Source organism: Pogona vitticeps, chromosome 3 (assembly GCF_051106095.1).
Source record: "Pogona vitticeps strain Pit_001003342236 chromosome 3, PviZW2.1, whole genome shotgun sequence".
Taxonomy (NCBI): domain Eukaryota; kingdom Metazoa; phylum Chordata; class Lepidosauria; order Squamata; family Agamidae; genus Pogona; species Pogona vitticeps.
Window position 1 is genome coordinate 26,817,501 of NC_135785.1, and position 5,208 is coordinate 26,822,708.

At 40.4% G+C, this 5,208-nt stretch overlaps 1 long non-coding RNA gene across 1 annotated transcript in view; it reads left to right on the top strand.

The window, feature by feature from the left end:
* LOC140706042 (uncharacterized) overlaps nucleotides 1-2,120 on the top strand; it is a 28,590-nt gene extending 26,470 nt beyond the window's left edge. Inside the window, exons 4-5 of the long non-coding RNA XR_013542943.1 lie at nucleotides 104-256; nucleotides 1,855-2,120. This is a non-coding gene — a long non-coding RNA (uncharacterized LOC140706042). The remainder of the gene's footprint in view (nucleotides 1-103; nucleotides 257-1,854) is intronic.
* The last annotated feature ends 3,088 nt before the right edge of the window (nucleotides 2,121-5,208 follow it).

The following is a 5,208-nucleotide window of genomic DNA, read 5'->3' on the forward strand; positions in this document are numbered from 1 at the left end:
CTAATTCAATTGAAATCCAGAAGTATTTTCTCTTATCACATACAGAGACATATTTATATTTGTTCATCACTTTTCAATCTGTGAAACTGCTTAATTTTCTTAGGTTGAAGAAGTAATAAATTAATTACTTGAGAAGTCCTGTGATTAAGTCATCAGATTTCAACAATTTGGTGCATAGTGAATTACACCATTAAACTAAAAAGTGACACTCTTGGTTGCTGAATATCACCCAGATAAATTCCTTCTGGACAGAAGTGTAAGTTGTTTTTTCCTTATTTAACTGATTTCCCTTCAACAGAGCATTCCCTTCAGAACAGCTTCTTCTATTACTGCTGCAATTATTACAATTGCCAGTAGAAAGAGCTGTTTATCCGATTTTTAACTATTGAAATGTACAGGTCTTATTGTTGCAGAAATGTTAATAGGCTGATAATTACGAGGCCTGCTCATGGTGGAAAGGTTTTTCTGTTTAGAGAGAGAAAATTCCCAAGAATGACAACAAATGTGAAATGTGGAAGAAAAACTATTCATTTATTGAACCAGAAACCATTATTATCCTTGTTTCCTCTTAAAATCATAGAGGGCAACAGAGAGATTCAGCTCTAAAACGCTGACAAATGGAGATGTTTCATTTGATCCTGGTGGCTCTCACATAGGATTAATTATTGCAGAGAATCTGGTGGGTGAGAAAACATTGGCCAAAATCATATGGCACAGCTGCGTGTGCACAACGGTGATGATGTAGGAACACTGAGTAATGTTTCTTTTGTGGATTTCAGGGTGTACATGACTTTGTTACATTGTGTATGAGTGGTTTGCACCCCAAAGTTACCTTTAATTAGTAGTAATTTAACTTTAATTGGTAGCAGTTTTCTGCTGATTTTGGCATCATCTCCATTGTGCATGTGGAGCCGGGCAACAGGATTTCAGCCATTTTAAGGTTATTGCCTGCTCTCCTACTTATAATCAAAAAGAAGAGTTTAACGTAAGTGCCACAGAAAAGCTATTATTAGGGAACAGTCCCAAAGAGATCTTAGTGGAAGTCATTACTTTGCTCCAAAGATGTTGTTTTGGTCACTGAAAAATAGATTTGTCTTGAAAGCTTGCAAATGTTAAACCTGGTGCAAGAAGATTGATAAGCAATTTTATGGTAATTACGCCTCTCCCCCTGTTTTTGTCATGTACTTTGAGTTATGCTCCATCCTTCATAAAGTATCCAAATAACTGGAGAGACTTATAAGCACTATCAGCCTATGGAAGATATATTGGCTAATATTCCCTTGGGGGCAAATGTGCTGCTGAATAATTCTGTTCCATTCACAGTTCCTCGTTCCCCACTGCTTATGCAAGGAGCAATCTAGCAACTCCTGGCATGAGTAGAAATCTCTGTTGAGATCAATGGAGCAATCTCAGTCTTGTCTAACTGCAAGCCATAGACCACCAAGCCAACCAGAGGTCTATGTGGCCAAACACTCTGAGATACTAAAAGGCAGTTCCTTGTGTTCTTATCAGGAAAGTTGGCCCTGCTATTAGGTAGAGTGAGGCAGTTGCCTCAGAGGGCATTTGCCGTGTCATAGCAGTACGGAGTTGCTTAACAACCTGCTCTGCAGCCTATACGTTAACTTGCTGCTCTCAGGTGCAGCAGAAGATACAATCCCACTGCCAGGGCTGAAGAAAGATTTGACTGCCAGTTCCCTCAGCTTTTGTACATGCATAGTGTGTGTGTGTGTGTTGCCATATTGTGTTTTCGCTTGGGCAGCAGCCCTGCCCAGTACCATAATTTCTGGTAGCTAGGGAATTTCCCGGCATTACCTCTTTCTTAATTGCTTTTGTTTTGTTTGTTTCTCTGCCCAGCCATTCCAGTCTTGCAACTGCACCACTGGGCCATTTCAAACAACAACATGAAGAATCATCTGCCATGTCCGATTTCACAGTGCCTCTTCAGGACTCACCGCCTGACAGCCCACAAAGCATCAAGGGATGGTTAGTTTCCACATGATTAGGGAAAGTGTGGCATTTAAAAAAACAGCAATCAAGTGCTAGGCTCATTAGGTATTATAAGGCGCTTCTCTGCCTGCTGATGGCTGAGTTGGAGCAGAAAATAAATGGACTGGGATCAATATGATTCCTATTTCTTTATTCATTTTGCAAAATGCCTGCTCAGTCTGGCTTTTCTGTGCTGTCATAAACAAAAACTCAAGATGTGGGCTTAAGTTTCAACTGCCAGTCCAGTCAGCATCTGTATATGGAATGAAAAGGAGTACCGCTTTTCCTTGGAGGCAGCAAAAGGTCTTCAGCCAGCCCCTAACACCTCTATTTTGTCCATCGGTGATAACATTTAAACCATCGAAAGGTGAGTACTCCAACATTTCTATCCCTATATGTCAGCAAAGGGATCTAATATGGACCTTCTTACCACCTGAGAGTCACAGATGTTCAATTCTTGAAACATAAACATTATAATTATAATTAAGAAGATTAATTATAGTTAACAAGTATAACTGCCTTGAGACCTTGAAGAAGAAAGGTGGAGTAAAATATTTTAGATAGACAGACAGACAGACAGACAGACAGACAGACAGACAGACAGACAGAAAGAAAGAAAGAAAGAAAGAAAGAAAGAAAGAAAGAAAGAAAGAAAGAAAGAAAGAAAGAAAGAAAGAAAGCACCTCAACTGCCTAGAATTAGGAAAAAGTCTTACAAAATATAGGAAATCACCAGATGAAGGTGTCTTGGATATCACCATCCTGGTTCAGATATAGTCAGGATAGCAGGGGGGAGGAACTTTGGGCCCTCTGTTGAATTCTGCTCTTCTGGGAGCCCAGCAGACCAGGTCACCTTCTCTCTGGCACTATCATATGGTGGTTTCCCAATGTCTGAATCAATTTTTCCTCATTCTAAACAGTCCAACTACTCATTTCTGGAAGTAAGAGCCTGACTACACTATCATATAACTTGAGATTTGCTCCACTTATAAACCTGGTGAATTCAAAGTTTTGTTTTGTTTGCTTCCCGTATGACACAAATGTTGATTTTAACCCATTACTCACAAAGCAGCTTTTTCCCTCTTTTACCTGGGAGGCATCTACTTTTTTTCTTACCCGAAGAAATACAAAGGGCTTTTCTCTGTGGGGATATGTGCAAAGATGGGAGAGGAGGAGGGAGGAGTAGAAGAAGCACCAGCCATGAAAAAAAGGGGGGTGCAAGTGTTGTAAAAATAATAAGGCTCCGAGACACTGAGATTAGAGATTTATATAAATTTTATCTAGATCTCTTAGGGAAGGGTAAATGGGAGTTCCTAAGAAATAAAGCACTAAAACTATATTACATTCCAAAATAGCTGAACAGAGTAAGCAACGGCAGTTTAGGTAATGCCAACAATCAGGCAAACACAAAAGCTTCTGCCTCGCTCCACTCTGTAGCTTCGCACCATCAAGATAGAGGGTGTGAAAGAGGTTAAAACAGACTAGATTTTATAAGCCTAATTAGTCACAGGAAACACATGAAGTTCTTTCAGATGTTAACCCTTAAAGAGAAGGCATGTTACAGATTGACATTACAACAGCAGGGGGGCAGGACAATGAAACAGAATGGCATGTATGAATGTTTGTGAGAGAGGGTGGAGAAAGGGGGGCAAAAAGAGGGCGAAAGAGAAAGAAGCTACCACAGCACTCAGTGCCTTTGCTGCCTTTATCATGTGGGGAGGGGCTACAGGAAGGTATCTGACTGACCTCTTCCTTACATGTACATTCATGTGTATGTGTATTTCTGTCTGAGGGAGTGTGTGTGAAAGGGATTGGAGCAGGATTCAGGACTGGATTGACAGGATGACAAGGATGAAAAAGAGAAAAAGACATGAAGCCTGGGAAATAAAACAAAAAAATTAACAAATCAGAAGATGATCAGCAAGAGGAGAGAATGTCCATAGGATGAACTCTGTTCATATAAAAATATATTTAAGGGAAAGGAAAAAGAAGCAAGCAAGACAACGTGATTTTTTTAAAATTTGAAAACCAAGCTGTTTTACAACCAACCATAAAAGGAAACCCAGAGGTGGGACTAGAGGAAAGAAGGAAAGGGGGGGGGGGACTGTGTGTTGGAACGTCAATTGCAATGCATCCAGTGTGAACACTGAGCTCCTGAAACATTCTGCAGCCCCTGTGCGAGTTCTGATTAAGAGTTTCAATGCAATAGAGGCTTTGAAGCAAAGCTGAGTTCTTCCGAATCAGTGTTCCAGTGTAGTCACACCCTAAGACCTTCTGGGACCAAACTATGCATTTATTTTTAGTAGTACAGGTGTACCTCTGTTTACGTACGCCTCGGTTTATGTAATTTTTGGTTTATGAACAGAAATCTGTAAGAAATAATGCCTCCGTTTACATTTTTTACAGGGGGGGTTCGCAGTACGAAAAGGACACATAGCACCTGGAGGTTTCTGGCGCTGCCCCCGTCGCTACGGCAATCTGCATTCCGATTTACGTAATTTCCACATTACTTAACATCCCAGATGATGGATTAATTTTATAAACTGAAGTATGCCTGTACTTCTTTGCCTTTTGCTTTACCCCCAACTACCCCCGTTCCCACAAGAACTTCTCTGAAAGTGAATTTGGCCTACAGGCTGAAAGAGGTTCCCCTTGTATGTTGCAGTTGCTGTAGTAGGAAAGTGCATTCATTCACCTTGAAAAGTCATTCAACACCTGAATAAGTTCATTTATCCACACTGATTTTTCCCTACCATATCTGTTTGACTGTGCGGCAACTGCCACAATTCAGATCTTCTGAGGAACCAAAATGATAGAGCAATGTGTAACCCATGTACAGTTCGTTTGCTTTCTCTCATTTTCTATGAATAGGCTTACAAATGACAGATGGTTAAAAAAATGTTCTACAGGATCAAATGCCACCCACATCCTAAAGCTGCTTCCTTTGAAATGTGTCACAGGGGAGCTGGAAATAGGATGCTGAAGAGTATGTATGGGATAAACCGTTCCCAGCAGAAAGCTCTATGGGATGCCAGGATCTGTTGTTTTAGTCTTTAAAAGAAAGAAAGGGAAGGGGGGAGAAAGAAAGAAAAAAAAACATGAGTAGTGCGCCAAATGCACAAAAAACAGAAGCAGTTCTCTGCTTCATTCATTCTGTCTTTTGCTTTAGACACCAAAAATTCAGCCTGAATAAACTCCTGTATATATTGCATTTTGGCCACTT